The following is a 23,175-nucleotide window of genomic DNA, read 5'->3' as shown; positions in this document are numbered from 1 at the left end:
AAATATTGACTAAAGGTGTATGTGGGAAAGTGAATTTCAACCCAGTAGGGTTTAAAGACAGTGAATGGTATTTATGGGAACAAAGAGCTGGAAGAGAACGCAGTCGGTAAGCCAAGGTGATTATTTGAATCCGCATGTAGCAATTTGCTGTCTGCACTTTTCTTTCATGCAAAATGCAAGTCCAAAGTCAGAACTGACACCATCAAAAATGCTTAGAGGTAGCCTATGTTTATATCACTAATCAGGCAAGAAGGCAATTTTTTTTTTTTCTGCAAAAGATAACTAAGAACCATCATCTATTCCGGCATAATTTTTACAAAAACTCTAATATAAAATGATTAAAGAAGATGATGTAGATACAACCCCAGGTCAGGACGGGCTCAGAGTAGATACTTCATGAAAAGCAGGTCAAACAAACCAAACAAAATCTGGCCCAAGCAATGATGAAATAGCAGAAAATTATTCACCTTCAGAATTGCAGAGGAGATAAACCAGCCAAAAAAAACAATAATTCAAAGAAACAAACTCATAAATATCATGGCCGTATGAAAACAACAGGGATGTAATTCACTTTACCTCCCCCCAAAATCAAAACAACACTATATTAACCTTCCCAGGAACCCTGAGAAGTTAGCAATAAATACTACAACTCCTTTTACAGGAACAGTCAGGGAGAGAAAACCTTTGCCTTCTCCGAGTTTACACATGGTTTAAAATAGACTCAGAATCCCCCACTGGTGAAGCCACAAAGCCAACTTTCCCATCAGTTAATCCGTTTTATAAAATTATCCTATAGACCCTGACATACAGAGAACATGTTGTCAGAGCCAGAGTTCGTAACATTTTTCTGTTAGGGAGCTAAGTGATTCCTTGAAAACCTTATTTGATTTTCCACACTCCCTACCAGCCCCTTTTCAATAATTTTCACTTTCTGGGCAGAAAGGCAGAAAGGAGGCGGGGTGTTTGCTCAGCCTCCCGACACAGCTGTCCCCCAGCAAGGGCTCAGAAGTGAAAGTCAGCTTCTGAGAATGATTCTCATGTACAGGAAAGAACCCCCCTTCTTGTCCTCACCCCGGGAGACCTTTACTGGAAAGTAGCTGCTAGACAGAGCCCGCCCCTGGGTCCACCAGCCCCTGGCTCCCCCCACCTCTCATATACACCTCCTGGAGAGAAAGCAGCAGGGATCTCCACGGTGCCTCCTCTTAGGACGAAAGGAGAAAACCAGAGCTACCCTATGACGTGGTTTGTGAACCAGCAAAGTTAGCTTTTCCCTGAAGCTTCTCACCCCAAATCTCAAAGTTGGCTGAGACTGCTCCTCAGCCTGGTTCTTTGCACATTCTAGGAATTTAGAACCACTTTCAGGCAGGGAAGTCAACAGATGCCCCTAAAGTTTGCTGGGTTGGAAATCCCCTCAGAGCTGTGGACTGGTGAAACTGCTAGAAGGGAAGTGCAAAACACTCAGCTGTAGCCCAGCAGCACCCAGCCTGACATGTCGGCACCCCACCTCCGCGATCACCGTCGGCACAGCCGGGCAACGCTGGGCAACGCCGGCGCAGCCACTGGACAGACGAGTTATCCAGGCAGGAGCCACCAGCAAAACCTTTTGCCAACTCATTAAAAATAGATAGTGTGTGTTTATCACGCGTCTGTGTTTGTGCATTTTGTTATATATTATGATTGTTAAATACACCATGAGTACAGAAAGCAAATGAAGATTTATATTATGTCATATCATATTATAAATGCCCTGTAAGCACCATCCTTGATAAAATCTTCCCAGACACCCCACAGTCCCAATCCCACATCACACCCTTCCCTCCCACCTAAGAATAACCACCAAGCTGAGTTTTATGGGAATTATTTCTTTGCTTTTCTTTATAGCATTATTTCCTTTATAGTATTTCTACTTTCCTTGATAGTATTATTTTTATAGTATTACTTTTATATTATATTTATAGTTTATATTATATTTATGTTTATAGTACAGCATTACTTTTATAGTAGTACTTTATAGTATTAATTTTCTTTATGGGATTATTTCTTTATGGAGTTTAGTTTTGATTCTTTTTGTTGGTTATGCCTTATAAGTCAGTGAGCTTCCAAATCAGATATAGATACAGATGTGCACATTTATATATGAGTGTGTATATGTATGCATATGCCTTAAAATTTTTATAGTGAAATAAATCCTCACTCCCTTCCCCATTATGTCAGTGCACTGCATCTTTTAATGGCAATAATGGGATAAACAATGGGCAGGTGTAAAACAGCACCATAACTGAAAACATTAAACCTGCACATGGCGATTTGAATGTGGCTAAAAGGGAAACTTTTAGGCTGTATATATGTTACTAGAATAACAAAACAAAAACAAAAAACAAAAAGCAAAGGACTATGCAACACAGTGAACACTATTGTGAAGATGGACTCTAGCTAATGGTACAATTACAAAAATGTTCTTTCATGAATTGTAACAAATGTACCACCTTATAATGCAAGTTGTTAATAATAGGGGGGTATTTGGGGACTCTGTGTTATCTGCATGATTTTTCTGTAAACCTATGACTGCTCTAATTAAGAAATAACCTGCACATGGTTTGTTTGGGGTAATAGAAAGTTTCGGTAACAGATGGTGGTGAGGGTAGCACAGCATCATGAATCTAATTAACACCACTGAATTATCTATTTGAATGTGGTTAAAAGGGGAAATTTTAGGTGGTATATATGTTACTAGAATAAAACTTCTCAAAAAAACTGTGGGACTGTACAACACAAACAGTGAAACCTAATGTAAGCCATGGGCTATAGTTACTAGTATCATTATAATAATGTGGGTTCATCAATTGTAACAAAGGCGCCACACTAAAGCAAAGTGTTAATAATAGGGAAAACTGTGCATGTGAAGGAGGGAATATGGGAACTGTATTTTCTGCACGATTCTTCAATAAACCTACAACTTCTCTAATTAAAAAAAAATTTGCACACAGAACATTAAATGTCCACACCTGAGAACAGCTCCCTGAGAACCCACCCCCCAGATCTGCTGGGATCCCCACAGCAATTTCATCCAGGGGACCGCCAACGAAATACTCTCCATCTCCTACCAGATTTCAATTTTCTTCAGCAAATCGGCCGCAGAGGCTGCCCAGTTGGAGAGAACCCCAGGGGTGTGCTGGGTTGACTTGTACCGGTTCTAGAGAACCACTCATCAAAGCATCTGTGAATTTTGCAGCCGGTGTTAGAAGCAGCTGTTATTAAAAATTAAAATGTATAAACTTACCGCTCAAGAAATTATTTTAAAAACCAAGGCAATAAACGTCCCAAACTCATGGCTGGCTAATTATTTTACCACATTGTGTTATTATCTCTGCTCTCGGGGTTGGGTGGTGATGTCGTTTCTGTGCGGTGGAAATACTTTACGCCAGTAGCTACTGCCCATCTCTTCCCATCTCCCCAGTTGGTGACATGATACTGGAAGCTCCAAATCCATCCTGGCAGGACAGAAATTGATAAATGCTACAAACCAGGATACAGCTTTCCCCCTACCCCCATCCCCAAACACACAGTGTTGGTTGCTAAACATTTATCAGTACTCACTGGTCCTTCCTCCCAATCTCCAAAGCTAAGAACTAGAAAACATACTGCCTGGGTCTAAGAGGAGTCAGCTTGTCTCACCTGCCACTCCAGAGAGTGGGCAGGCACCTTGCCAGCCCATCATGGGGTGCTGGCTTGTGTGGGGGCTGCAAGGGGTGGGAGTAGGGAGAGAAGGCAAGTGCCCTCTGAAGCACAGCCCTGCACAAACACCCAGGCTCCCTCAAGCAGGCTCCAAGTCTTCTCTGGCAATCCCTGTCCCCTCCGTTTCACACCAGGGCACACAAGCCTTTGCACGACCACCCTCCTGGGAACTTGACCAGCCTAGGAGGGCATTCTACCTGGTAGCAGGTTAAAACCAGGAAACCACGTGGTGGGAAGCAAGGGGAAATGCCTGCCTAATAATCTGATCTCTTTTGGATCAAGTGCAAAGTCAGAGAAAGCACTGTATCTTCTCTAAGGATACAAATAGGAACTGTGATCTTTTACGCCAGCATTCAAAGGAACACATAGGGCCTTTTCCTGCAGGGCTTTTGGAGGTGGTTCCCTCCCTATCCTGGCCTGGTCGGCCCCAGAACCTTCCCCGTCCGCTCATCATTACAGAAATGCCCAGCAAGTTTTAGAGACTCGTCCCCTTGCATGGGTCAGGCTGGCCCGAACACCTCTCCTTGCCTCTTGCCCACCCATATTCCAAAGACCCAAGCCTCACTCTGGAGCCTCTTCTCACAGATACCCCGAGTCCCAGCCTCGGGCACCCCCAGGACCCTCGGAGCATCACATGCTCCCTGCTTTGTCCACCCAGCAGCTGTCCCTCCATCCCCACTGCCTGCGTGATGCCCATATCAGTCACTCCAGCATCTTCATCCTCCAGCGCCCAGTCAGATCCAAGCTGAGAACAAAGACTGAAAACACTGAAAGAGTCTGGAGAGGATATCACATCTGCAGGGATATCCAACAATAAACCCACTCCAGCTTTTTCCGAGGGAAGAAAGTGGAGAGATTGTGCACCCCACTCAGCTTTCTTTTGCAGGTGCAGAGGTTGCATCCAAAGTGCTTCTGGATGTCACTGCTTCAACATGTGCCCAGACCCCCATTTCTCAGGTATATCAATGTATGCAGGAAAGAGGAAGAGAGGACTGGAATAAAGATTAAATCAGAGGTGGTAGAGGGGAAGGAGACTAACAGCAAGATGAAAACAGGATTCTGAGCCAACAAGATATAGGGGAGAGGTTGAACTCTGCTCTTAGGCAGCTGTGTCACTCTAGGCACGTTGGGTTCTGTTTAAAATAGTGAGAACACAAAAATCCTTCTTGTGCTGAAGGTAGAGTGAGGAAGGGCAGGAAAAAGTCCTTTGTGAGCTCTGATGCGTTACGTAAATATTAGGAACACAGATGGAAGGAGCTGAGCCAGCAGGGGAAGGCTGGGGCTGTCCTGTAACCGGGGCCCCAAACCTGCCTGTCCTTCACCCTGCCAAGGAGGACACGGGAACTTCAGCCAAAGATGCTACTCAGTGGCAGCAGCCAGAGGGAGCTGGGAGAGAAAACTGGAAGTGAAACACAGAAAGAAAAACTGGGACAAAGCTCAATGGAGAGGAAGTCACGCAGGCACAAGGCAGGGACATCTTGCCAAAAGATGACAAGGCATAATGTTGGTGTGACACTGTGAAAACAGTCAACATCACTGAATCATATACTTGGAAGTGGTTAAAAGGGGGAAACTTTCAAAGGGGAATAAAATTGTTTTTTGAAAACCATAGAACTATACAACACAAGGAATGAGCCCTAATGTAAACTATGGATTATAGCTAATAATATATTTATAATCTCTGGCTCATCAGATGTAACAAAGGTGCCACACTAATGCAAAGTGCTAGTAATACGGAAAACCGTGTGTGTGATGGGGGTGTAAAATGGGAATGCTGTACTTTCTGCATGAATGTTTTCTAAACTTACAACTGCTCTAACAACAACAAAAATATAAAAAGGAAGAAAATGATGAGGCATTTCTTAAAGAGAGGAGGAATTGACGTACAGCAATAAACATGCTTGGTGCCTTCATCTTATCATCTGTAAAATGGGAATAAAATACATACTGAAAGTATTTAATAGCTCCCCTATCAGCTATTCTCTTAGCCAGGGAAGGCCAGCTTAAAAACATGTTTTCAGTCTAGAAAATGGGGACTTTTGCAAACAGAAATAGAGCAAAATAGTCTCTGGACGTTACCATAATCTAGCATTTGAATGCTTCAGGAACGGCTTGTTTTTGTCTGAAATGACATAGCTGCACCTACAGGTTCTGTCCATCCTGTATGTTCTGTTCCTTTTACTTGGGAAACAAAACAAACGGTGCGATAAACTGTTGACAGTTTTCTACGAGGCGTTCTTTGTACTAGGTCCAAAGAGAGTGGCTCTCACAACTCACCCTGGATTCATCGTAATTGACTCAAGACAACTTGCAACATGTTCAAGGGTAAACTGATTTCATCAAGGTTTTCCCATAATCCAGCAGCCTGGGTGAGACAAATACTCAGGCAACAGCCGTCGTCAGAGGAGGCAGGGGAAAGCAGAGGCTGCTGCAAGGGGGCTCAAAGCAGGGGACTCAAAGGGGGACGTCTCCCACGTCGCAGGGATGGTGGCACTGCAGGCAGGCAGGGCAGACAGATCCCTGGAGCCTGCTGCTGTTTCTTAATATATTTCTGAATGCATTCCTTAAAAGTCAGATGGAGATAATGTACGAATATAAAAATAAAATCACAAGTTACGAGGTCATTAAGCTCTTGACATAAAGCAATGGTTCTCAAACGAAAATGTGCAAAGGATTCTCTGGGGGAGTTGCTAAAATGCAGATTCCCAGGGACCCTCCGCCAGAGACCCAGACTCCGTAACTCTGGACTGGGGCCACCCTCAGTTAATGCCTGGTTCCCTTGCCGAATCTCCTGTTATTTTGTAAATGTTGTGTGTCTTTTGTGACCTAAGGAGCATGTTCACTGGGACCATGAGGATAGCTTGCCAGAGAAGCCTTGGAGCCTTCAGGCCATTGAAGGTGCTGTGATGTTTCACTGACTTAATGACACGTGCCTGGTACATAGTTAGCGCTCAGAGTACGTTAGCTTGTGTTACCATAAGATGTCACGCTTTTGATTCCATGGATCCCTGTGTTCTACTGAATTACTCTCTCCATCCTTGTCCCAGCTCTTGGACTGGCCCAGTTCATGGATTTGGGGAGAAACCCTTCTGAGTCATTGTCCTTGCAGCTTCTGTCTTTTGGCAACAGATTTAGCCCTCTGTCCATCCCCCAGCCCCAGGGCGAGTGACCAAGGCCTAATCTTCCTTGGCCCCCAGGCCTCATCCAGGGGCTGCAGCCTCACAATGGGACAACAGGGCCCCCTAGCTTTGCAGATAGCCCACCTCACTCTAGCTGGTCTACACAGGAAAGGGAATTGATAAAGAGAGACTAGGAGGCGCTTATCTCAGAAAGGACCTGAGGCTGAGATGAGGCAGCACAGGTGACACACGTGGCTCCAAGTAGGGTGCTCTCCTCCCATCTCTGCCCACCACGCTGTCCCTGCTAGACTGACAGATGCAGAAGCTCCTTTCCGTGGCTCAGCTGTCTTAGAAAACAAGGCCCACCATTAGTATTCTCACCAGGCGAGCTGAGAGCACGTCCCTGTACCTTTGCTGCAAGGGAGGCTGGGAAGGGAGTTTCTGGCACCCACTGCGGGGGAGGCAGGTTTCCTAAGAGCAGACAATTATAAACCTAGGAGAATGTTCAATGGTGCTGGGAACCCCAAGGTGGGACAGACATGAAGAGGGAGCACTTGGGAGTCAGGAGGCAGCAGGATCTGGTTTCCCGCCCTGCACCAGCCCTCCCAGGTCGGGTCCCCATCTCATTTCCCATCAATCTCCCCTTTCCTGGGGCAGAGAGATTGGCAACCCTTTGAGGGACATGATTGGCTGACACTAACCCTCTCAGATTGCTGGCCTCAAGCAGAAAGGGTCTCTCATGATAAACAGCCCTAAGCAGCCCAGGTTGCTGGGGGGACCCCGAAGGCCTCGGGAAGTGCCAAGACACCCTAACTTGCTGATGTTCTTCTGCCAAATCACTGCTCCCTGACTAGCTCGGCTCACTATTCTCTTTTCTAAGATATGACAGGTGACACTTCAGTTACTGACCAGTGTTGCAGCTCTGTTATAACTTGAAAGGCTCCTCTTATCCAGGGAAGGGGACATTTGTATCCCCACTGCCTCCCATCGCTCCATCTCCCTCTCGTGAGCAGCAGTTTCCACCGTCATAGTCTGGTCCTTACAACACCCCAATCCAAAGTTTCAGATTAGCTAGGACTCTTTTAGTAATAAGTGGCAGAAACTGCGCTCATGTCCCATGTCGCCCCGAACCAATCTCTGTGGCCAAGGTGGGGAGAGCACAGGTGTACCTTCTCAGCCAGGTGGGGCCAGACAACCTTGACTGGAGCTCTATAGGGATGGCGTGGAAGTGTGATGGGTGGCTCCCCTAAGAAAATTGGGGTGGTGTTGCTAGAAGAAAGGGGGAGAGGTGCTGAGACACCACACACACACACACACACACACACACACACACACACACTCAAATACTTATTTCATCCCAAGCCCCAGGACCTTATGCAGGGCTCAGTAGTAGACTCTATGACTTTGAAGCCCAGCGTCACCAAGGGGATGTGGTAGTGAACAGTGCAATGACCCACCCGAGCCACTGGTCTGTAGGAAAGAAGCAGACACTGGAGCAGGAGTGGCTTTCCACCTGCCTTTGTTTCAGGAGACAAACATGGTCATGACTTTTGTTTCAGGAGACATGCCTTTGTCTCAGGAGATAAAAGTGGTCAAGATAGCAGGCCCCATTAGGAGGCAGCTCTTGGAGTGAACCCCAAGACCCAGTTGTGAGTATTCAAATATAAGTAGTTGTGATTGTAATTCAAATGTAAGCAGTTGATTTAGGGGGTGATCACTGGAGGCAGCAGGAGGGAAGGGAAGGAGGCAAGGAGCTGGTTTGTTAAATTTTCAGGATTTCAGTGAGCCAGTTGTGAAACACGGTGATTATTAAAATTAAATTATTAAAAATTAATCATTAAATGAATTACTAAATATTAAAATTAATTATTAAAAATCAAAGCTACTGTTAAAGCTAGTATTAAAAATTAAATTATGTCAATTTACAATTAAGTAAATTATATTAAAACAGAGTTGAAGTTCAAAACTTACGACTCCAAATTATTTTAGTGCATTTTCCTATTAGATGTGATCTTGAGTTATTTCTGTCTACTATGGTAGCAATATGTAAAGGTGGGCTACTGCTCGTCTCTTCCTATTTCTGCATTTGGTGATACAACACCAGTAGGGGGATGTCTGCCAGGGCAGATATCTATATATCACAAAAATTGGCAAATGATACAAGTCAAGGCTTTTTTGCTTTTTTTTTTTTTAACCTGGAGGGCCAGTTGTTCAAACTTTATCAGCCCACTTCTGGCTGGCTGCTGCTGTAGATTGGATTATGTACCCTGTGCCAATTTAAAACTGTTAGGTATGCCAGGAAAGACTATGTTTTTTAGTGCACTCTTGTGGGGGCAGACTTATTGTGGGTGGATTATTGATTAGGTTGTTTCCATGGAGATGTGACCCACCCAACTGTGGGTGAGACCTTTTGATTAGATCATTTCCATGGAGTTGTGACCCCACCCATTCAAGGTGGGTCTTAATTAGATCACTGGAGTCCTTAAGAGAGCTGAGAGCCCACACTGAACCACAGACCTGGATACCTGGAGACTCTGGGAGATGCAGACAGAAGGACATTTGGAAATGCTAAGCTAAGAGATGAAGTCCAGAGCTTGCCCCATAGAAGCTAGAAGAGGACCCCCAGACACTTAAGAGAGAAATGCCCTGGGAGAACCAGGCAGAGAGCTGAGAGAAGCTAAGAGAGATAGAATCCCAGAGACATTTTGGAGAAAACTATTTTGAAATGCAACTTGGGAGCAAAGGACAAGCAGATGCCAGCCCATGCCTTCCCAGTAGCAGAGGTGTTCCAGATGCCATCAGCCTTTCTTCAGTGAAAGTTCCTCTTGTTGATGCCTTGGTTGAGACACTTTTACGACCTTAGAACTGTAAATATGCAACCCAATAAACCCCATCTATAAAAGCCAATCCATTTCTGGTGTTTTGCATTCTCACAGCTTTAGCAAACCAGCACATACAGCACCACAGACCTGTTCTAAATCTAGTCCTCATGCCTGTGTGTGTGGGCCCATTATAAATAGGACCACTTGAAGATACTATTTTTAGTTAAGGTGTGGCCACTGAATGAGTGTGGGTCTTATTCCATATCACCTATTACCAAGGCTTCTTAAACAAAAGAAATTGAAAGCCAGAAGCTGTAGAAGGCCACCCAGGAAGTCAGCAGAAACCAGAAGGGCTGGTGAAAGGAGAAGACGTTGCTGTGTGACGGGAGAAGAGATGCCTGTCAAGGACCACTGCTGCCAGCATCAGGATGCTACAGACTTCAGGAGAAAGGAAGCCTTGCTGAGATCTTGATTTGGGACTTCTTGTAGCCTCAAAACTGTGAGCCAACAAATTCCTGTTGTTTAAGTCAACCCATTGTGTGGTACTTGTCAAAGCATCCGGGCAAACCGCAATAGATGCCAACACAAGGTACATGATTGGACAGATTACCTGTGTGGACACCTAGAACTTAACCCCTCAGGGAACTCTCTAGAACAGATGCTTCAGAGTCATTCCAATCAAGGAAAGACCAGGCATCACGGTAAGGTCGGAGTGGGGTGGTAGTGGTGGTAGTGGAAAGAACTAAACTCTGAATTCACCAAGTGCTTAATAGATCACAGTAGACTTCAGCTCATGGAAGCCAACTCTGCTTTTCAGCTTTATACCCTTTTATGTTAAAATGGTCTCCAGCTCAGCACACTCTGGTATTTTGGCTCTGGGCACACTGCCATGGTCAGGAGAAAGCAGACAGTAAAATGAAACAAGACTGGGTAGGATCAGGAAAGAATGACTCTCCCGACAACTCCTGGTACTTAATGGCCCCATTGCACCACTTCTCACGCTGTCTTCAGCTGAAACAGGAACAGAGCTATCAACCCAAGTCTGAAAACTCAGACTTAGCCGTTAGAGACCAAGTGTGCTATCTCTGAGTTGTATTTCTCTATCAACTAAAAGCACAGGCTTCAGAAAAGTTTCTGACTAATCCATGACTTTTCTCACAACCTCCAGTGTACTGTGTTTGCAAGCTTGTTTTATCAACTAATTTTCTTTTTTATAAAACAATACAATAGCCTGCAGGGAAAATAAAAGAATGAAGTGGTTGACTCAGGAGGACCACAACTTGAGCTGACTTTCAATGTAACCATAGATAGCACTTATAGAAAAAAAGGATCTTGGATAGATTGCATGAAAAAGTGATTCAAAGTCCTTGTGTTCTGGACTTGGTTATCGGGCTTTCTATACAGGTAGGTTGAGTCAGGTGGGACAACCAATCAGATGGTAAACACCCAACACCTAGCTTCGAATTCAACAACACAAACTGCCATGAAGCCATCATTACATTCTAAAACCCAAACAGTTCTGAACTCCATAACCCGTTCCCTGAGCAGGGAACCATGCCAGTAGGAAAGTTCCAATGAGCAAGCCTGTCAGAACGTGACCTTCCCTTGAGTTCACACACACCCCATCCACCACAGACAAAATAATCATTATCAGAACAACAACAACAGAGCCTGCCTCCACAAGGCTCTCTCTGTCTGCCCAGCCCAGGACGGGCAGTAAATCATTCTTGCCAACAACTCCACTGAAAGGAGTGGAGGCAAAGGACTTCAGAGCCATTTTGCAGGTAGGAAAACAGAAACAGAGCTTTCTGAACAGCAAATTGCTGACTGCTTTAGAAATTGGGACTGACGGATTTCATGTCTAGACTCAGCCATGGTTTAGAATATTTAAGGAGTTAGAAAAGAGTTTTAAATTTCAAGTTAAAAGCTAGAGCTAGTGCTAGATTTTCATAAGAACTAATATACAAGTTTGAAATCCATTTAGTTCCTGATTTCAGTATGCAAAATGTTGGATATCTACTTATGTGATATGTCTGCTTCTTTACATAACAGTGATTTAGTAAAATCTATACCGTTAACTTACTGATTTAGAAGGATATCAACTGTTACCAGTGATTATCATTTCATTCAGACCCTCACTCTAATAAGCCATGCTGTTGTAAAGTATATAAAAGCATTTTTATGTAACAATAAGTAACGATTTCCCTTTTTTCCCATATTAAGATCAAAATCCTTCCATTTTAATCCCTTTCAGTGTTCTACCTTACTTTGCACTCTTCGTTTCATCATTCAATTTTATGAGCTTTTAACCATTATACTATTCTATATTCTGTTGAAGCAAGAACAGGCTTAACCAAGGGATGTTGATGTGGAAATTCTGAAGGTTACTTCTGAGCATATTCCATATTCCTTAGCTTCTTTTTTCACAGAAACCTTTGCTAACCTCAGGAAAGTGAGGAACCTTCTCCCACTATTTACATATAAGTGACAAGACAAAATAAGAAAACCTTTCTTAGGGTTAGCACTTCCTTTCCCCAAGCTCACCCTGCCCTCAGTAAACAGGCCAACTTTGTAATCGAAAAACTCATCCCAACTCTGAGAGCTGAAAATCCTCCAGGAGGGTGAAGAAAAGAAGGGGAGAGCTTGGAGAAATTAAAGAGAAGCTGGTTCTAGTTCACTGTCCTTGGTGAGGGCTTCCAACCACAAAGCTGCCTCATGTTCCACAACAACTGCTGGAGTTCAGCCATTACATGTGCATTCCAGGTAGAAAGAAGGATAAAGGTGAAAGGGCAAAAGGGAGTGTGCCAGCTATCTTTTACTCTTTTAAGGTACTTTCCTGGAAGTCTCACCCAACACCTGCTGCTTAAATATCAGCGACCAGAATTTAGTCCCAGCCACCCATGTCTGCAATGTAGACTAAGAATTTTACATTTTTGTAACTGGATTTATTGTTTTTCCAATAAAATAAGGGTCCTCTGCTTAAAGAAGAAAATGAGAACCATCTTTTGGAATAGCATGGGCAAATTGTAGTGTCTGCCACATATGTACAATTAATGAATTATATGTATACCTACCCACAAAATTTTGCATACAACTTCTCAGATACCCTGAAGTCTATTGGCCTCAGATTAAAGACTTCTGAATTAGCAATTGGTATTTCTTCATTACCTGACTTTTATTTTTATTCAAAAACTCCTTAGAACTAAGGTGGCACTATGGAAGAAATCATAAAATTTACTTAACTATTGACAAGTTAGACTGACTTAAACAACATCTAAAATACACCTAGGGTTATATGTTCTCCTCAGTTAAATGAGGATGTTGGTATGGAGAATGAGCTCAGTGGACATTTTGTACCAAATATGTAAAAGAAGATTCTTTCCATCCCTAACAGTCTTTAAACAGGCTTATTTGTCTCACCAATCTTATATTCACAACTTTGATAGGAGCAATATTTTGATTCACAAATAGAATGCAAGAAGAGGAGAGGTTTTGCTGAAGCAATTGGATGAGATTTTGAAGAGAAAAAAGGAAGAAAGAAAGGATTAAAGAGGATGTTTTTGTCCAAATGAATCTTTGAAGGAGGGTGAAGTTAATTCAGCTATGAGGGACACACCAAGGAGAGAAATGGGGACACATCCATTATGTCCCTGGTGGGTAGGGAGGAGAAGTGGGTAGGGGTCTCTGTGGCAGAGGACACCCCTTGAGTTCCAGAAGGTGGTGTGAGCAGTGAGGAAGACCTGACTGCTCTCCCAGGTGAGAAAGGAAAAGCCAAATTCCCTTTGCCAATATCTGCTTCTTGCATTAATTTTCAGGCATCTTCCCTACCTGTGAAAAGTCCCAAACAGATCCAGGGTCATGCTGTCCCTGCCAAGGAAGATGTCTTCTCTTCCACTCAAATAAAGAATAGCAATAGCTGTAGGTCACCTTCTCTATAACGGGGGACAAGGGACAATGCTAGACCTCTCCCTAATGGGGGACAAGCAGGCTCCTCATGGCTGGAAGTCGTCTGTGGGAAGGCATGGGAATCTTTTCCACATCAAGCACAAGACTGAGGAGGCTGAGTGAATTCCAAAGCCTCATCGTAAAGAAACATCTTCAGTTCTCAGCTCATCAACTGCTTCACCTGAAACCAACCTTCTTCTTGCCTAGGGAAGAGATATGTTTGACTCAAAAGAGTGTCCTTGGGAACCAGGTTCCTTGCCTCACTGGTTTAGTCTAAGTCCTTTTGTTGAGATGAATGTATACTCCCAGCACCTATGAAATGTCAAATTTTGTTCTCTGCCCTCACATGAGCCTGGATCCATCAGAGACTTCAAGTAGAATAGAGTATGTAAGGATGGACAGTGTTATAAGGAAAGAATTTGTGACACAAAATAGGAGATAGGAAGCAATGGTGATATCAAGGTTAAACAGGAATGACTAAAAGACAGCTGAAGAGTCAAGAAGGAGCAACCTGAGTTAGCACTCTATCTTAAAAAGAACATGCACAGGAGTAGACAAGTGGAGATGGAGCAGAAGAAAATTGCCTGGAGCAGATCAAGGGGAGGAGAGTATGTAAGGATAGCTGGTGGCATAAGGAGAGTTTGCAGCACTTTCCTAAAAATAGAGTTGATTTCTTAGCTAAAGCCACAGAAGCATTTATCACTTCCATTCCTAATGAGTCTCCTGACCTCTATTTCTCTAATACACACTTGACTCAGTAGAAACTGTGTTATGTCATGACAACACCCAACAGAAGGTCTCTATCGCTTAGAACAAGCAAGGTTTATTTCCAGCCCATGTGACATGGACAATACAGAGCAGCAAGGCTCTCTGCTCATCTCTGCTGCTCTGAGGCCAGGCTGATGGCAGCTGAGTGCTTCCAGCTTCCATGTGGCAGGTCAAAGAGCTAAAAATCAGATGGTCAGCATGCAGGAGATATGAGTTCCTCCTATCCCATTGGCCAGAATGAGTCACACAATCCTTCCAATCCTGAGGAAGTCAGAAAGAGCTATTCTTCCACATGGAAAACAGAAGGCAGCAAAACTTGGCATTCAGCATTGATGACTAACACTTCCCTTAGTTTTGCAAGCTTGGTGTCATCCACTCTTTTCATCAATAAGGCTCAGAGAAGCAACGTTACTCACTCTAGGTTATGCAGCGTCAAAAAAGAAATTTGAACTCGGGCCACTGGGTTCCAAAGAGCATATCTTTTCTCTTTCATTCTCTCTCTCTCTCTCTTTTGCTCTCAATATGTATGTCTTTAGCCTGATCTTTCTCTGTTTATCTCTCTTTCACAACATGCACATACACATACACATACATCCTCACCTCCAACTCCTAATTTTTGGGTTATTAAAAAAGTTTTAATGAATGTTTAGGTAAAACAAGATTTCTGAGCTTTAGGTAACTCTCATTCCTTGTAGGTTGTTGTGTTCTCAGATGTGAATCTTTACAAATTGAAACTGAATTCAAAACATGTAAAGCTCATGTGCTGTCAACATAAGACTCTTATGTCTCCCTGTATCTGAGATTGCCAGTCTTTTGAATAACATCAAAATATTTGAGCTGGAAGTGGACGATGCTTAACTCATGTGAGTGTTATCTCCACACACAGCAAGCTCTTTATGGTTTTGTTCTTTGCTTTGGGAATTTAAAGTGCAACATTGTCATTCTCCACAGTACTAACTGCCTGATGCATGTATTTGAGTGATGTATCACAGGTGAGAATTTAGTAGATGTAACATTAATTTCAAGGTAACAAAACTTTTACAGATGATAAAATGCCAACCCCTTTCATGCTTAAAGGTATTATAGCTCTATTGAGAAGAGACGAAAGCCAGAGCAGTAGGGTGATTCAGAAAGTAAATATTCTGAATAATCCCAACATCAGAGATAGTTGGCTGGAAAATGCCTTTGATTACTCAAAAACATTTGGGAGAATATCAGTTGCTGCCTACTCTTACCAGAATGGCAAATGATCTTGAAAAGACCAGTATTGGAGTAGTATGAGGAAAAAGAAAATTGGAGTGGTTGATAAGGGAAGCTCTTTTAGGAAATGGTGGTATGAAATGACAGAGAAATGGGAAAGTAATGAAAGGAATGTGGTGCCAAGGAGCGAGTTCTTGTTTGTTTGTTTTTTTTTAATTAGTAATATTAGACTGACTATTTTACAACTTGAAGTAAATTGTGGGACGTACTTCCACTTAGATCCCTTTACTTTCTTCATTTAAAAATATCATTGTATTGACATCAGATGATGTTGTAATGTTTGTTTCATTCATCAAATATAATTTAAAAACCCATGAGCAAAAGGCTATCTAGTTAGTGTACCCATATTTCTGCTCTTTCCATTGTTCCTTCTTCCTTCCTGATACTCAAAGATTCTTTTATCTTTTCCTTTCTGCTTGAACAACTGCCTTAGCCAATCTTTAGGGATAGGTCTTCTAGAAAGAAATACTTTTAGTCTTCATTTACAGGAGAATGTCTTTATTTCCCCTTCATTCCTGAAAAATAATTAAACTGGATATATACAGTTATTTTCTTCCAGCACTTCAAAAATGTTGTGCCACTTTCTTCTGATTTCCATAGTTTCAAGTGAGAAATCTGCTATCATTGAAGTGGTGTTCCTCTTTAGGTGAAGATTTCTCCTTTGCCCTTTGTTGTCAAAAGTTTAATCATGATGTGTCTTACTGTGCATTTCTTTGAGTTTATCCTATTTTGAGTTTACCCAGCTTCTTTAATCTGTAGGTGTTTGTATTTTACCAAATTTGGGATATTTAGCCATTATTTCTTCAAATACTCTTCAGTCCTACTTTCTTCCCTCTTTCTTAGACTCCAGTAACATGACTGTTAGATATTTTGTTATAGTCCCAAAAGTCCCTGACACTGTTCATTTTTTTGCAATTTTTTTTTCTATTTTTTTACTGATTTCTCCTCAAATCATATGATTCAGACACTGGCAAAACTGCTGACAAAAGAAACTAAATAGGATTGACTATTAGAATCAGTTACCCATTTGAGATTTGTGTTCATGATTTAGAATGAAACCAGTCAGTCCAGTTGAGTGATAGTTTTATAGTGAAGTACTGCTTAGATACAGATAGAAAGCAGAAAGATACTTAAGTTTAAGATTTTGGTAGGTAACTAAATGGGAAGAGAGGGTGTCAAGGGAGTTTATTTTGATGCAAGCCCATGGATGGGATGAAGGAGCCAATGAATAGAAGGTCTCTGGATTTTAAATTGTTTTGCAACCTAAAGAATGGGAGATGGTGTTCCTATTTTGGGATGCTGGAAGTCAAGATTTTATATACTTACGAGGATAAGATCCAGGATGAGAGAAGGAGGAGGAGAAAAGGTAGATGAGGATGAAGAAGTGACAAGAGAGTGACATATGCACTATCCAAAAAGTGACCATATAATTTGTTGTCCAAACTGAAACACTTTCAAGAATGAATAAGGTGATAAAAATAATTATTCCAGGACAATAGGCTTAACCTAGGACTACCCCTGACAAACCAAGATACATGCAAACCCTCTTCATCCATGAGAACAGTGATACTACTGAGAATGAAGACTGGAATAGGGTAGAGAACAAAGCTGTGCTGGAGCTAATGCCTTCACCTATGAGGGAGACCAAGTTGGAAGACAATTGCAATATGCAAGGGTAGATGATGGCAGGGATGGATGGGATATATTCTTGAGTATAAGGGATGTTTAGTTAGGAGAGAGGGAGAGAAGAGGTTTGGAAGGAGTAATAATAAGAAGAAGAAATCAACTCTACTTCCTGGCCCTGAGATAGATGGCATGTGAAGAAAAATGCAATGACACCTTGAGAAGGCTATAATGAGGATGGTGTACCATGAGGTCAGGTGGGTTTAAAAGGTGGCAACAGTGATCGCAGACAAGTTGAGAGTACTGGGTTCAGCAAATGGTGTGGTGGGAGAGAAGGGACAGGTGATGGGTCAGACTAATACTTACACAGAGCACTGTGGAGCAGGGTGGGTGTGAATTTTCACATAGGATCTCTGGACATCTATTGATGATGGATATAAACAGGGAGGAAGTAGGCTGGCCAAAAGATGGGACCAAACAGAATACTAAGCCCAGTCAAAAGGTTTCTCCTTACAACTGATGATGTTGGCAGATGACAGGGATGAAGGCAGTGTAAGTGATAGGAAGGGAAGCTCCCTCCACAAGAGCCCATGTAATAACAGCTTTGTGTGATGTGTCCCAAAGTAATCCCTGCCCTTCAGTACTCCTTCTGGACCTCACATTTTCCTTTATATTCTAATGAATTCTTTCAGTTTCTAATTCATGCTCCAGGGATATTTTACTCTACATTTCAATTAGCTATTGTGTAAAACACTTCTTTTTTTCCCTCAAGCTTCTTTTTCCTGGAATTTGAGGATTTAAGAATCACATGTTACAATAATTTAACCAACAGCAGTATTTAAATAAGCCTACGAGATGACAAATGTCTGGTCCAATGAACAAACAATGTGTCTTAAGAAACCTTTAAATTATCTTCAGGCATAAGACTGCTGTGGAGAACTTGGAAAATGAGAAAGTGTGGATTAATAAGACTACAGTGCATCAGATTGAATAATAAAAAAGGAATATCAACAACTTCCATTTTAGTGCCTTTTTCTAAGGGAAATCAGAAAAAAAAACCACCCTTACTGACTTGAAGTAAAAATTTCCTCACTGTCCAAATCAAGGAATAAGTTCTGTTGGCCCATATAACGTGAGCAGAACTTAATGAGTAGTTCCGAAAGAAGGAGGTGGGATTTCCAAGAGGTGTTTGCAAAATACTTTTCCCTCTTCTTCAGCCTTTATCCCACTGGTAACTAAGGACAGTTACTACAGCTTCCAACACTTCCTATACCCCAAGAGTTCTTCTGACAACCTTGTGGAAAAAATATTTCTGAAATCTAGAAAATGTGAATGTTCAAGAACATAGAGTTATTTTACCTAATTTTAACCTTTTTTTAAATTTTTTATTCATGTATATTTAGTTCAAAAGCCCATCTATTATTTTTACTTCCAGTCAACTCCAGGAAGTGTGCAATTGAGATTTGTTTAGCACATCCAGCGAGGGCTGTACAGTATTTTTTCAATGCAGGAGTTAAAAATTAGTTGCCAACCTTTAAAAGTCAAGAACTCTCAGCAATGGCACTAAGACATATGGCTGTCTATTTCTTGTTGGAAAGCTGCGTAATTTGGAAGCTGTGGGCTGCCAATCATGCACCAGGTGAGAGCCCTCTTTATCACTAGTCTCTGTAAGTTCCCTTGCCTTCTAACCCTGGTCAGTTTTATTAACTTCTGTTGGACAAACTGCCCCAATAGATAGTGTAGTTAACAATTACTGCTCATAAATAACAGCCATCCTTCAAAATGGTTCAGTGGGTCTGACCCTTTGCACATCATCATTCTTCAATACAAGAGTGTGATTGCAACAATTCCTCAAAGGTCACTGTGGCCTCAGATGTCCACTCTGACAACCACGTGGCCCATCAGTACCAAGGAGATCCCCACTGGGATTGCAGAGATGAAGGATACAGTCCCCATGTGCACTCTGGGGTGAAGACCCTCCTCCTCTTCGTTTGTGGTCCATGATTCTCAGTGTCTATCTGGAACCCAATTTTGATACCCATGTGGAATCCAACAGCCTTTGTATCTAATTTCTAATGCTCCCCTCTCTTTCAGGCAGTCTAGCTACACTCTGCTTTACTCTGATTTTTATCTACTTATATGGTTCCTTCCTTACAAAGGAAATAACTTGGGAAGAGAGCGCAATTAATTAGTTATTACAAAAACCACTTAAAAATTAACATTGTACTTCTACTTTAGGTAATGAGGGAACTTCCACCACTACCTTACATTGATTATCCAGAGCAGAATGATGCACTTCCTCTCCAAGTAATTGTGGCCACCCCCACCCCATCCCAAGGAATGATTCCTGGAGACCCTGGGCATGCAAACCAAGGGGCTCACCCTAAAGTGCTACTGTTGGCTCCAAATTAACAACATGCACATATCCATCAAGTGTTAAATGGAAGTAAATGTGCTACATTCATATAGTGGAAACTACCCAGCAAGGAATATGACTGGCAACATGACGAATCTTAAACTCACAATATTAAATGGAAAAAAATGAGATAAAGTGAACAGCAAGGAATAAAAGGTGCACACTGCTCAAAAACAAGGCAGATTATAATTCCATTGCTTGGGGATACATGCATCGGTGATAAATTTAAAGAGAAATAAGGAAGTGATTAAGCTAATCAAGGTAGTGGATATCTCTAGAAGGAGGAAGAGGCTGTTACCCAGAAGAGGCAACTCTGGGGCTTCTGAGATGCTAGAATGTTTTCTTTCTTGATCTGGGTGCTGGTTACATGGGTGTTTCATATTCTGTATGCACATATATATATATATATGAGCTTTGGCTATATGTAAACATGTGGGTGAGAAGAGGCTATCGCCATCACCCAGTTAAGAGACGGTGGGAACCTGAACTAAGGTAGGGGTAGTGAGGTATTTAAGAGGTAGAATTTGTAGGGCTGGGTGACTGGTGGGATAAAAACAAGTAGCATTGGGATCCCCTCTTTGTGTCCTGTTCAACAGGACTGGTGGGATGGTTCAACAGTGGGTGGGATGGTGGCACCACTCCCCTACCTAAGGATTACAGAGAAACAGATATGGTAGGCTTGAGATAGTGGAGGTAAAGAGCTACATTTTGGACTTGTTTACACTGAGATGACCAGGTCCAGAAAGCAGTTAGATACTGGGCTAGAGTTCAAAATAAAGGTAGGGTTTTGAGTTTCAGATTTGAGAATCATAAGCATTTTGGTCAAGGGCTCTTAACCTAGTACATCAAAGGGTGCTAAAGCCCTAAAAAATGGCATGTACTTGTGTGTCTTGGTGTGTGTGTGAATGTAGATTTAGCAAATAATGATAATAATAAAGGAGAAATTTGCAGATGTTATTGAGAGAATTTTTCTGGACTGATGGTGACAGAAACCATATATCAGAGAGCGAAAAATAAAAGTAAAAGAGGTCAAGACCAGTACAGGTGCATTTGAAAAAGGATTTTAAAGAGAAAAAGGATGTGGTAGGTTGGATTCTGTCCCCCAATACACATGTATTCTTAATCTTAATCCATGTTCCTATGGGTGTGAATCCATTGTAACTAGGATCTCCTGAAGATGTTATTTTTAGTTAGGGTGTGGCCCAACAGAATTAGGATGGGTCTTAATTCCAATTACTAGAGATCTTATAAGGAGAACCTGGAAGTCACAGGAGCAGGAAAGTAGAAGACCTTACCATGTGACAAGAGACTGAGACACAAGGCAAGGAACCCCAAGGATTATGGGCAGTCAGCCTCAGATTGCTACTGACTCCAGGAGACAGCAAGCCTTGCCAATATCTTGAGTTGAGATTTCTTCTAGCCTCAAAACATGAGTCAATACATTTCCATTGCTTCAGCTAAACCACTGTGGTAGGTGTCACAGCAGCCTGGCCAACTAAGACTGAGGGCTAGGCTCAGTATCCATGAAGGATCTTGAGTTTGTAGGAGGGCTTTCCTGTTTTGCATGTATGTTGGTATGTTGATATGATAGATACCTTTCTTATTGGGCTGAAGAGATATTGATGCAGCACAGTCCCAAAAAAGCAGGGGAAGATGGGGGTACAGAGCTCAAGTACGGGACGGGTCTAGGATAGGAAGAGAAACACCTTCCTACAGCAAAGGGAGGGATGGCTGTAACAGTGGGTGGAAGAGCAAGGAACTCAATCCTAAAACCTTCAGATTTATTGGTCTGCTATAAAAGCACAGAACTTAGAAGTTCTAGGAGATAAGGAAATGGCTTACATGACCTATAGCAACTTCAAGTCCCTCCAAGGTCAGACCTGTGAGCTCCCATCATTGCAGAATTTCTGGCACTTGGGGTCTTACTTTTCATCCTTAAAGCTTGGCCATGAATTTTTTTTTTAATGTTTTACATTTTAATGCACCACATTTCCATGAGTTTGTAACAGGAGAAGGAAAGCCCATGTTAGCTCCATATGCCTTTTTACAGGAAACCGAAGACTAAATGCCAACTTTCTCTGCCTATCTTTTTTTTTTTAAGATTTCAATAAGCTTGGCAGTGTTTCATCATATGGGGAACAGAATTTTCCATTTGATTAATATTTTTAAAAGATGAGGAGGAAAAAGTTCATAACACATGGCTGTGTGTGTGTGAGAAAGAGAAAGAAAATAACTAAATCCCAATATGTGTTCTGGGAAATGTGTAGTCTGGAAGCACAGAGTAATGAAGCTTCATTCTGTGCCTCTCCCTCTTTTTTTAAAATTAGCCTTACTGATTTAGAATTGACAGACCATCCAGTTCACCCATCTACAGTGTACAATTCCGTGAATTTTCATATATTTTCAGAGCTGTGTAACTATCACCAAAATCTAATTCTAGAACATTTCATCACCCCAGAAAGAAACCTTGCACCCATTAGCATTTCCTGCCCATAACCTCTGCCTGTGCCCACCCCTCCAGCCTTGGCAACCACTAATCTACTCTCTGTCTTTATAGATTTTCCTATTCTGGACATTTCATATAAATGGAATCATACAAGATATAGTCTTTTGTGACTGGATTATTTCACTGAGCATCACGTTTTCAAAGTTCACCCATGCTCTAGTGTAGCAGCACTTCATTCCTTTTTATTGCCAAATAATATTCCCTTGTATACCACATTTTATTTATGCTTACATCAACTAATAGACATTTAGTTTGTTTCCACTTTTTTGACTATTACAGATAATTCTGCTTTGAACATCCATATATAAGTTATTGCATGGACATACATTTTCATTACTCTTGGTTATATACCTACAAGTGGAATTACTGGGTCATATGATAACTCCATGTTTAAAATTTTGAAGCATTGCCAAACTGTTTTCCAAAGTGGCTGTTTTTAAGAACTGTTTGAGATGGTCATAACTATTTTTATTTTTATATGTTATAAAAATAAGAATCTTGCTATTGATGGGAGAAAAATTTTGTCAATCACATATATCTAGAATATATGAAAAACTATTACAACTCAACAAGAAAAAGAAAAATAACCCACTTTTTAAAAATGAGCAAAGGATCTGAGTAGATATTTCTCCAAAGAAAATATACAAATGGCCATTAAGAATATGGCAACATTCAACACATTAACCATGAGGAAAAAGCAAATCAAAACCACAACAAGATACTACTTTACACACACTAGGATGGCTATAATAAAAAAGACAGATACCAACAAGTGTTGGCGAGAATGTAGAGAAATTGGATCCCTCATATACTGCTGGTAGGATTATAAAATGATGCAGCCACTTTGGAAAACAAGTGGTTAAACATAGAGTTATCACATGACCTACTAATTCCATTCCTAGGTAGATATCCAAGATAAATCACATCACATGTTCTTCAAAAACTTGTATATTACATTTATAGTAACATTATTCATGATAG

General features: G+C 41.8%; 1 pseudogene; it reads right to left on the bottom strand.

Moving 5' to 3' along the window:
• Window positions 1-7,883, bottom strand: part of LOC119545116 — an 80,316-nt pseudogene extending 72,433 nt beyond the window's left edge.
• Between the last annotated feature and the right edge of the window lie 15,292 nt (window positions 7,884-23,175).

This window comes from Choloepus didactylus, chromosome 10 (genome assembly GCF_015220235.1).
Source record: "Choloepus didactylus isolate mChoDid1 chromosome 10, mChoDid1.pri, whole genome shotgun sequence".
Taxonomy (NCBI): domain Eukaryota; kingdom Metazoa; phylum Chordata; class Mammalia; order Pilosa; family Megalonychidae; genus Choloepus; species Choloepus didactylus.
The sequence above is the reverse complement of the archived record's forward strand: the minus strand, read 5'-3'. Positions and strand labels throughout refer to the sequence as shown.